This window comes from Spermophilus citellus (genome assembly GCF_964194105.1).
Source record: "Spermophilus citellus genome assembly, contig: SCAFFOLD_267, whole genome shotgun sequence".
Taxonomy (NCBI): domain Eukaryota; kingdom Metazoa; phylum Chordata; class Mammalia; order Rodentia; family Sciuridae; genus Spermophilus; species Spermophilus citellus.
The window spans coordinates 284,433-295,645 of record NW_027672948.1 but is presented as its reverse complement, the minus strand read 5'-3'; the positions used below and the strand labels follow the sequence as shown (position 1 = coordinate 295,645).

General features: G+C 41.3%; 1 long non-coding RNA gene across 1 annotated transcript; it reads left to right on the top strand.

The window, feature by feature from the left end:
- Positions 1-998: 998 nt before the first annotated feature.
- Positions 999-4,615, top strand: LOC308640328. The gene is made up of 3 exons (XR_014020244.1): positions 999-1,119; positions 1,768-1,936; positions 4,032-4,615. It is a non-coding gene; the product is annotated as an uncharacterized lncRNA (long non-coding RNA).
- The last annotated feature ends 6,598 nt before the right edge of the window (positions 4,616-11,213 follow it).

Below are 11,213 nucleotides of genomic sequence, written 5' to 3'. Positions count from 1 at the left end.
GTGTTTTCAGGGATCCTCTGTGTTGTAGCAAGCATCACTATTTTATTTCTTTCTGTTGCCCAGTAGAATTCTATTTTATGACTATGTCACTTAGCCAATCATCAGTGAACCCTAAAATGCTTCCACTTCTTGACTACACCAGTACTACATGGCTGGGAACATGTATTTACAAGTTAACATGTGGATACATTCTTATTCCCCTGCCTCTTGGTAGTCTTCGAAAATTGTGCTGATTTCATCATCTCTCTGTCTTGCTCATACTGTGCTTTCTGTCTTGTCCATTTTTGCTCATTTGGTCTCTTTTACTCAGAGCTCACATAAAAATAAATTTTTCTTGCACTTTCTGACTTTTCTGTCACCAACATTGTTTGCATGGTGATTATCTTGTAGAAATATAAACCCACTCAAGGTGTCAGTAATATCTGATATTCACACCTATTCTAGAACAAATGGAAAATATATTTGCCTAACAGTTGTTTTCACAAAGTTACTACCTTATATCATACCAATAAGTTTTGTTAATAGGTTGACCTGTCAAGACTTTTATTCTAACTATATTTCATTGATTAAATACAAAATTAAATTTACTTAATCCAATAGTGAGTTTATCTGTGGAATGCTCACACTTTTGTCAGCATGGGGAAAAAAAATCTAGGTTTCCCCCAACATTGTGTAGCCAGGATAGGGATTTATAGATCTGTAATCCTCAACCAACTGAGAAGCTAATATATCCTATTATAGAAATTTAATCTACTCCTCACAATGCTGGTATAGATTGTTTTGTTGCAATTGAACTTAATTAAAATTTGTTGAGTTTGTGTCAAATATTTTCAGCATCTTATTTTGATAGTGTGTTTTTTATTCATGCAGATAAATGATCTTACTACAAAGATGGACAGTGCATCTTCAAAACATTTACATCTGGAAGCAAACTACCAGTGTTTTTTGCAGAACTTGTTTTCTCTAAAAATTATCCAAGATAGATTTGAAACAATAGACAAGAATCAGAAGAAGCTGGAAGAAGATGTAGTAAACTTCCCAAGACACACACAGGGCACTCGAGTGGAAGGAGGCACTGAACAACCAGCAAGATGCGATTTAGACGAGAAGCAAAACCAAGTACTTCTGGTTTTACAGGCTATCTTATCATTTATCTGTAATGTGCTGTAACTCACTTCCCTGTAAATTGTATTTTGGATATATTCGTTATATGTGTATCCTCTATCATTGAGCAAAGTTGTTTTGAGTAATGATTGTCATCTGATAGTCGTTTGATATTTAATAATAGTGGGCATAAATAAGACTACAAGGAGAAAAAGAAAAAATGTGATGCAGAAACATAACATACTTGAATTGTTAGGTTAAATTTTTCAGTTTTTATATTGAACTGATTCTATCATTCTTTAAATTATCGGATGATCTGAGTACTAACATGAGAATGATTCCTGGCTGTGATCACAGTTGGATGGTACATAGCTTGCCCCGCCTGTGCCAGGCCCTGGGTTATATCTGCAATAGAGAGGAGGAGGGGGAGATGGGAGGAGGGGTGGGCAGGGGATGAGGAGGTAAGGTGGAGAGGAAGAACTCGATTATGTTTAGTTCAGGTTTAATGTAATTGGCACTGATGAGTAAAGTTTAAAGTCTAGTATCTTCTACACATGTAAAATTGCTGTCTGAATTTTTGACTCAGAACTAAACAAAATAAATATATAATAATTATTTGGGTTATAAATTGTTTTAAAGATATATTCTTTTAATTTTCTTTAGACCCAGGCAGCAGCTCCGGAAGTTTCAGAACAGTTAAGACAGACTGGTTTTGCTTCAATAAAAACTCAGATGGAGCTCAGAATTAGCAATCTGGAATCTGAACTGAAAACTAAGGAATACAACTGGAAAAATATAGACACTTCCATATAGATGAATCCAAGTTCCACAAGTACATCAAAACCTAGACTGAAAGAGCAACTTAATCTCCTTAATTTGTCTCTACTGCATAACTTTGAGATGAGTAGCATGCAAAAGCTAACTAGACCATCTAATTTGTGGAAGTAATATTGGGAAATGAATGTACTTTTGAAATATTAGCCCAGGAAGTTTATCTTTCACCCACCTTTGCATTACATCTGGAAGCAAACTATCAAACTTTCTTCCCTTGGTGTTCTCCTGTATGTAATCTGGTTTATTAGACTCTTATAACTTCAGCCCTATGTGTGCAATATTGCTATCACTACACGCTGGGCACATTCTGGCACCTGGTAGATGAACTGCTTTTTAATTTTGATCTTTGATATTATCCTTAGATGGTACCTAGAGACAAAATGTCCTTTATACTTTTTCCTCTCAACATTGTCATACTTGTGAGAAAGGGAAAGATCATCACAGGGTTGAAGGGAAGTATAGCTTACAAAGTGGTTAAAAATATTCCCATAGTCAGTGTTGGGGCCTGTGAATGACAGAAGGAACAGACAGGATCCTCCTGAAGTCCTGGTAACACCAACCCAGCTATCTTGTTCTCCCCAGTGGTGGTTGCTCTGACTTGGCTCAGTGTCAAATGCTTAATCTATCCAGATGATGGGTAGAATGTATATATGGCAGCAATAAATGCTTGAAAACATCTACAAGGAATGTTCTTTAAGTTCTTGAATTGGTTCACTGAATAATAAATCTTTGTAGCTTTACTATTATTTTCTAGTTGCCTATATTTAAGGGTTAGGATTTTGATCAGAATTGCATTAAATCCGCACAATGCTTTTTGTTGTATGGTCATTTTGATAATTTTAATTCTGCCTATCCAAGAGCAAGGTAGATCTTTCCATCTTCTACGGTCTTCTTTGATTTCCTTCTTTAGGGTTCTGTAGTTTTCATTGTGTAAATCTTTCACCTCTTTTATTAAGTTGATTCCCAAGTTTGTTTGTTTTTTCTTTCTTTTCTTTTTTTTTTTAGTTGTTCTTTTGAGGATGTTGTAAATGGGGTAGTGTTTCTCATTTCCTTCTCAGAGGACTTGTCACTGATATACAGAAATGCCTTTGATTTATGGGTGTTGATTTTATATCCTGCTACTTTGCTGAATTAATTTTTTTAATTCTAGGAGATTTTTGGTGAAATGTTATGGGCCTTCTAGGTATAGAATCATATTGTCTGCAAATAGTGATAATTTGAGTTCTTCTTTTCCTCTATGTATCCCTTTAATTTCTTTCATTGGTCTAATTGCTCTGGCTAGAGATTCAAGAACTATGTTGAATAGAAGTGGTGAAAGAGGGCATCCCTGTCTTGTTCCAGTTTTTAGAGGGAATGCCTTCAGTTTTTCTCCATTTAGGGCTTAGCATAGATGACCTTTAAAATATTGAGGTATGTTCCTGATCAGCAAGAAATTAAAATACTCAAATCAACTGGATTCTTGTCAAGTTATTCAAAGCCTTCTCTCTTCTCACTTGCTATATTGTCACTGCACTCTAAGTTCTAGTGACACTGGGCCACTGCTGATTCTACAAGTGTTCTTCCTCTTCTCATTGTCTGCATGTACCTCTTCTCTTCTCTCTCTCTCACACAATTTCTCCTCATCCTTCAGGTGTCAACTCATGTATAACCTCTAATAAAGGACCTCCAAAACTGACACAAATTTGGGAAAGAAGTCCCTTCTCAGTCTCCCCATAGGGTCCTGTTTTATACCTGTTATAATGCCAAGGAATCTGTATGTCAACTGCCTGCTTGCCTGCTTTTTAATCTATAATACATGACTGCTGTGGGGTGTCCATTATCATCTCCATATTGTCATCCTAGTGCTTGCCAGAGTACCCTAGCAGATGGTGTAAGTTTATGAATAAGGGGTGGGAAGCCCAGATCTCTGATAGTCATGATAACTATAGGTAATACTATGGGCATATTGATTTTTATTGTAATTCTGTATTATGGACATACATATCTATTTTTCATTCTTGTGAACAATAAGAAGTTCTCAACTTTTTAACTGATTGATGCTTATAAAATATTTGAGACAAAAATTTAATTCTTTTTCTCTCCACTTGCTACAGAATTTGAATCTTGATCCACTGGAGCTTCTGCTTTAAGAATTACTAATAAACCAAGACAAGATCTATTTTTGGAAACATCACAAGGATATACAGAGATTTTTAAGAAAAAATATGATATGAAAGCTAATATTGTGTTTTTCAGACTCTTGATATAATACTTGGATTGTTTGATGAAATGTATGATGTTAAAAACTATGGAAGTGGATGTGTGTATCATATACATGATGAAATTCTCAAAATAAGAAACTTTATGTACATCTACAAGAAAATTTGAAGTGCAAATGCAAACCAGTTTTTATTGAGATATGTGTTTTCAAACTGTCTAAATGCTAGCATTTAAGCTTCATTCGAACAACCAAATGATCAACACTAATTTGGTGGATCCTAAATGTCACATTAATGATGAATTATTTATATTATATATATCACTGAATGTGGATCTAGAGATTTAGACAATGCTATTTTGATATGCTGGTTATGTTGATTGAGTGTGTTTCCAGGGAGAAATCCATTCATTAATGTGTTACTGTGTTAGAATTATTATAGTACCATCACACATACAGTCTTTGTAAAATTTTTGTAATTTTAATCCAAAGCACTGACTTATCAGAAACAGCATTTGCTTAATGATTTTTGGCTTTTATCTTTGATTATACAATTTTGGAAAATAATACTGAATTTGCAGATTCTGGTATAAAGTACTCTTGCCCACTGAAGCATTTTAAAGTGAATTGCTAACATGTGTCATCATTCATGATTTTTTAATATTTTCTACAAGTCAGAACATGCTAGATAACTACAATACAACACTCATAATAAAACTGATATGATTAACAAGTATGCTGTTACTTGGTGATGTTTTAAAAATTCATTTTTTTCTTTCAAAAATGTTCTATTTTGACAATTTTGGATTTATAGAAGATTTGTAACAGTAGTGCAGAGAATCCCTAGGAAATATTCCCCCCAAATTACTATTTCATTAACTTGTTTTATCTATTTTCCTCTTTCTAGATAAATATAGGTACATAACAGTTTCTATCTCTGAATCATTTGCAAGATGCTCACAATGCATTTCTGAGTTTCTGACAAGGAGATTGGGTTCATGTGATCTTGTTAAATCCATTTCCTGGAGAGTGTGGTAGGACACATCTCCACTTCTAGTGATTCAGGAGGCTGACGCAGAGGGATGGCAATTTGGAGACCAGCCTCAGTAATTTAGAAAGACCCTGTCTCAAAATAACTGGGAGCCAGATGTGCTGGCACACGCCTGTCATCCCACTGACTTGGGAAGCTGAAGCAGGAGAATTGCAGGTACAAAGCAGCCTCAGCAAAAGCAAGGTGCTAAGCAACCCAGTGAGACACGGTGTCCAACTAAAATCCAAAATAGGGCTGGGGAGGTGGCTCAGTGGTTTAGCACTCCTGAGTTTATTCCCCAGTACAACAAATAAACAAACACTGTGTTTCTGTAAGGGGTTCGCACCTGGGCCTTCCTGCTCTGCAGTAGAGTCATGTGACTTCTTTTCACACAACTGGAGATGACTTTTTGGGGTATTGTGCTATATTTACTAAAGGAGATGAAGATGTGTGTGTGTGTGTGTGTGTGTGTGTGTGTGTGTTGTGTGTGTGCACCCTCTGTTCGTGTGTGTGGTGAAAATTTAATTCCAAGATGTTGGTTCTCTATTCATCTCATTTCTTTTGCTGAGAAGAAGCTTTTTAATTTAGATCCATCCCATTTATGAATTTTTTATTTTAATTCTTGTCCTATATGGGCTTATTAAGGAAGTTGGGGCCTAATCCCACATGATGAAGACTAGGGCCTACTTTTTCTTCTATTAGACTCAGCGTCTCTGGATTAATTCCTAGGTCCATGGTCCACTTTGAGTTGAGTTTTGTGCATGTTGAGAGATAGGGGTTTAATATCATTTTGCTGCATGTGGATTTCCAGTTTTCCCAGCACCATTTGTTGAAGAGGCTATCTTTTCTCCAATGCATGTTTTTGGCACTTTTGTCTGATATAAAATAACTCTGATTTTGTTGGTTGGTCTCTTGTGTTCTCTACTCTGTACCATTGGTCTACCAGTCTGTTTTGGTGCCAATACCATGCTGTTTTTGTTACTATGGCTCTGTAGGATAGTTTAAGGTCTGGTATAGTGATGCCACCTGCTTCACTCTTCCTGCTAAGGATTGCTTTAGCTATTCTGGGTCTCTTATTTTTCCAGACCTATTTCTATGAGGAATGTCATTGGGATTTTGATTGGAATTGCATTAAATCTGTATAGTGCTTTTGGTAGTATGGTCATTTTGACCATATTAATTATATCTATCCAGGAACAAAGGGGATCTTTTCATCTTCGCAGGTCTTCTTTAATTTCTTTCTTTAGTGTTCTATAATTTTCATTGTAGAAGTCTTTCACCTCTTTCATTAGGTTTATTCCCAAGTATTTTATTTTTTATTGAGGCTATTGTAAATGAAGTAGTTTTCCTCATTTCTCTTTTAGAGGACTTGTCACTGAAATACAGAGTTGCTTTTGATGTCTTTGATTTTATATCCTGCTACTTTGTTGAATTCATTTACTAGTTCTAGAAGTTTTCTGGTGGAATTTTTGGGGTCTTCTAAGTATAGAATCCTATCATAGGCAAATAGTGCTAATTTGAGTTCTTCTTTTCCACTCTGTGTCCCTTTAATTTCTTTATTGCTGCGGCCAGTGTTTCAAGAACTATGTAAAATAGAAGTGGTGAAAGAGGGCATCCCTGTCTGGTTCCAGTTTTTAGAGGAAATGTTTTCAATTATTCTCCATTTAGAATGATGTTGGCCTGGGGCTTTAGCATAGATAGCTTTTACAATGTTGAGATGTGTTCCTGTTCTCCCTAGTTTTTCTAGTGAAAACCCCTCCTCCCTCCCTCTCCCTCCTCTCTCTGTTTTCTCTCTCTCTCCCCCACCTTCCCCCCTTTCTTTGCTTCTGCTGCTTGTGCCAAACAGCCTTTAGGGTCCTTAGAGCCCCTTCTTGGCTGGTTGATGGAGGAGGTGCAGAAGGTGCCCGGCCTGTCTCCCCTGGGTGCCTGACTCCCCTGGGCACAGCCCGTGGGAACAGAGCTGACCCTTCATGGCTCTGCTGTTTGGACATACTGAAGGTTTTGTGTGTTTGTGTGTGTGTGTGTGTGTGTGTGTGTGTGTGTGTGTGTGTGTGTGTTTTCTTTAGATGGGGGCAAAGCTGTTCCAGAGCCATGAGCTCCCTTTTCTCCACCCACCCTGTTCCTCTTCTCCCTGCGGTGGCTTTGCTCAGTGCTGATTTGACCTCAGTTGACTGGCGAGACGCCTTGCTCCCCGAATCCTGGAGTATAACACCAGAGAAGCCACCTGGGCAAGGGCACAGTGGACAGTGGAAGGCTTCACCAAAGCACAGCAGAGAAGATTTCTCCCCGAAAAAAGAAGGGAACCTGAAAGGCAGAATCCATGGATCCCTCTTTTATAGCTAAGGTCTTCTTTCAGCTTTGCCACACTCCTGTCTTTTGCTTCCCTCTATCCTGCAGTGACAGAATGCAGGTGGGAAGGCCAAAAGGTAGGGACAGGTGGGCTGGAGGAGTAATTGAGCACCTCCCTGTTTGCTGGGAGCTGCTTCATGAACAGTCCCTTAGGATGGGTTCCAGGCCTTAGGGACAGTAACATTTCAATATCCCCAAGTGCTGCTCTGGTTCCTGGACTCCTTTCTCCATAATGTTCTCCATTTTTTTTTATCTTACTCTATATTAGGCTCCATTTGCCTAATTACCCTAGCTAACTACCTATCTGTAAATCTGGCTTCAGTGATTGAGTGGAGTGGGGGTGGTGGGGCACAGCCTGTCTCTGGCCAGGCAGGCAACTGCAGTTTGCAGTCCTGACCTCTCTGTCCCTAGGCCTGTCCTGCTCCTCCCATCCCCAGGGAGGTCTTGCTGGAGGCTGATGGAGGGGAGGGGAGGGGAGCTGGGAAGCTCTGGCCTCTCGCACCTGAACCACCCCCAGCAAAGCTCATTCCCACCTGAGCTCAGTCTTGGTCTTCTCCTAGCCACTGTCCCTGCCATTCAGTGGGCTGGGGGAGGTGGACATGGACTCTTTTTGGCCTCTCTGATCTGTAATGACACCAGGCCACATGGCCTGGGAGCCAGACATCCATGCCAGATTCTCCGAGTCTCGGGGGGCTCACTTTGGATCTCTCAGTGGCATCTGCTCAATTCCTGAGCTGGTTTGGGCCTGGAATTTGCATTCTGAGCACCTGGTCTAAGTTCCTGCCAGTTTTGCATGGAGGTATTGGAGTCTAAGCTCCCTGGGTGACTGGTCACCATTCCAGTTCCCTTGGCTGAATAGCCTCTGGGTCTGCCTGAGAAAGTCTGCACTGCCAATCCTGGGGTTTGCATGTCGAAATAGCCCAGCTCACAGCTCCTTTCTCACACACACACACACACACACACACACACACACTCACCCCACTCCCGGCTCCCACGGGGAGTTCAGCTCCAAAACACAATACAACAAGCACCTGAGAAACAGGAAATTGGGCAGATTAACTTGAGCGCTGACAGCCCTTGGCTTCTCTGCTGCCCCAGCAGCCCTGGTTACTGCTGTTCACCCACAGAGACTTCGGGTCGCTAACAGACACCTACAGAAGAAAACCACAGCAGCACAGGCAGGAGACCAAGCAATGGGGACAGTCCCTCCAAGCTCAGCACAGTCAAAGACCCTAAGCTGCTTGAGCTGAGAGTCCCAAGGCTGTTACCAAGCTTGCACCAGAAAGGAGTGGACACTCTGCCCTAAATAGAAGGCACCAACTCCATTGCCTTGATGTACCCAAAATAAGCTTATGTATAAAAGTGAAATCCGTGCATTGCTCGGGGCTCAGACTTTGGGAACATCCTTCTGGGCTGTGCAACCACTAATCAAGTGTTGCTTCAGGGTCTTGGTGTCCAGACCCCCGTTTCCTGCCCTACTGCTCCTGCGCCATCAGGAGCCTGAGTCTCCTAGTCCACCCTCTCTCACTGTCTGCACAGTTCCCAGGAATGCCATTCCCAACAATTTCATCTGGATACTGCAAATGAGTACCTACATGTTGAGGTCCTATGCCACTCAAAGGGCCATGGGGCAGTGGGCCACAGCAGGACACCACACCCAAGGGAATTCTAACAGAACCGCAGAAATAATGGAGACTAAGACCAGCACCTCACCTTTTGAGGGGAGGGGAGTCAGGAGCTGCCACATAGGAACCCAGCGCCCCTTAGCCTTGAGTGACAAGAGTGTGGACATGTGGCCAGCCAGCCCTGGGCTGTGTGCGAGAAACATGAGCACTGAGCACACAGGGTGGACTGAGCACATGTGGCCCTTCTCTTTAGGGGGGGCTCCCTCTGATGTTTTTGCTTGCTCTGCCATGGTCCCCACACAGCTCATGAGATGGGCGTGGCCTCCCCAGATGTCAGTCAACCTGCTGACAGCAGACATCAGGAGCTAGACCCAACCCCCTGACCCCTGACCCCTTGCCTCATTTGAATAGGTTTTCCCCAATAAAAGGGGTCAACAGGTGATCTCCCCCCTCCCTCCCTCCCTCCCTCCCTCTCTCTCTCTCTCTCTCCCTCCTCTCCTCTCCTCTCCTCTCCTCTCTCTTTTTCTCTCTCTCTCTTCCCCGACCCCTAAGGTCAGAGAAGCCTCACAGGACCCAAAGAAAAAGTCATTTCTCTGTCTCTGTGTGGTTATTTCGTGCAGCCCAGTTCACCTGGAGTGACCCTGAGTGTTTTGTCATGAGACGGGACAATTGGTGGCCTGTAGGGGCATTCCAGGGTGATTTGTAGAAATGTAGTGTAGTTGGAATTTCTCTCTAGAAGTTAATCTTGCTTCGAATTGCAGAGTATTGTGGGCTGAATTGTAGAAAGTAAGTGAATTAGGCAGAAAAAAAATCTGTGACGTTAAACTTTGTTTTCTTTTTTAAAGAGAGAGTGAGAGAGAGAGAGAGAGAGAGAGAGAGAGAGAGAGAGAGAGAGAATTTTTTAATATTTATTTTTTAGTTCTCAGCGGACACAACATCTTTGTTGGTATGTGGTGCTGAGGATCAAACCCGGGCCGCACGCATGCCAGGCGAGCGCGCTACCACTTGAGCCACCTCCCCAGCCCTGAAGTTAAACTATTTAATGTTTGGGAATATTTTGTCTGTAGAAAGAAAAAAAAAATCATTTTTACAATTTTAGAGACCCTAAATAAATGCAAAGAGTTATTAAGATGACTAATGGGACATGTTGTTAAGTTCAGTCCTCTCCCATGGGCAAAGCGCTTCTGTGGACTCTCTTGGTTTGTTTTTGTGAATCTTTATATTTTGAAATAATATTAGGTAAAGGTTTTTTGGGTTCATGTACTAGAGTCTGAGCTTGGAGAGGGAGAAAAGGGGGGAAACTTGTAATGAGACTTGATACAAGGATTCTTTACCTGTTAGAGAAGTGAATTTTATTTTCTCTTGTTTTTGTGAAGACTCACAAGGTTTATCCTGAACCTCTTTGCTACATTCCTGTCCTATGGATCACAGTGGCTGTGACTCAGCTGCTGGGGACAATTTAGCTGCTGCTCCCTATGGGGTCTGTACTAGACCCCCAGCCAGCAGTGCTTTAACCCTTAAACAACCTGGCCTGGGTGCCAAGGGCAGACTGCCTTAAGATCTGGTAGGAACACTGGCGTCTGCTGTTAAAACTCACTTTTAAAGTCCCACGTGCTGCAAGGGAAGGTACAAAGACAGGAGAACACAGGCTACAAGTGCAGGTCACAGAGACAAGGCAGCCACTGCCCACCAGAGGATCCTGCCGCCTCCAGGAAACACAGACAATGGAATGCAACCAGCTAGGGTCACCATGGTAACGCCCCAAGCCTGGCCTGTTGACTGGCTTCCCGGTCCTGCCTCCCGCATGTTCACGGGCTTCTCATTGGTTCTTCCAATGTCACTCAAAATTTCCAGTTCTGCCTTCCAGCCACTAACCTGCACTTCCAGTTTCACCCAGACCTGCTGCTGCAACTGCACAGAGCCTGCAGTGTTAAGAATGCCCACCTACAAATGCTAAAGAAATATCTTTTTCAGGGAAAATCTAATTCCACAGGTTTCTAAGTTGCAGCCCTGAGCCTAACTTATTTTCAAAGCCAAATAACCTAATTTTTTTTCTTTATGGCTGTATTATGAA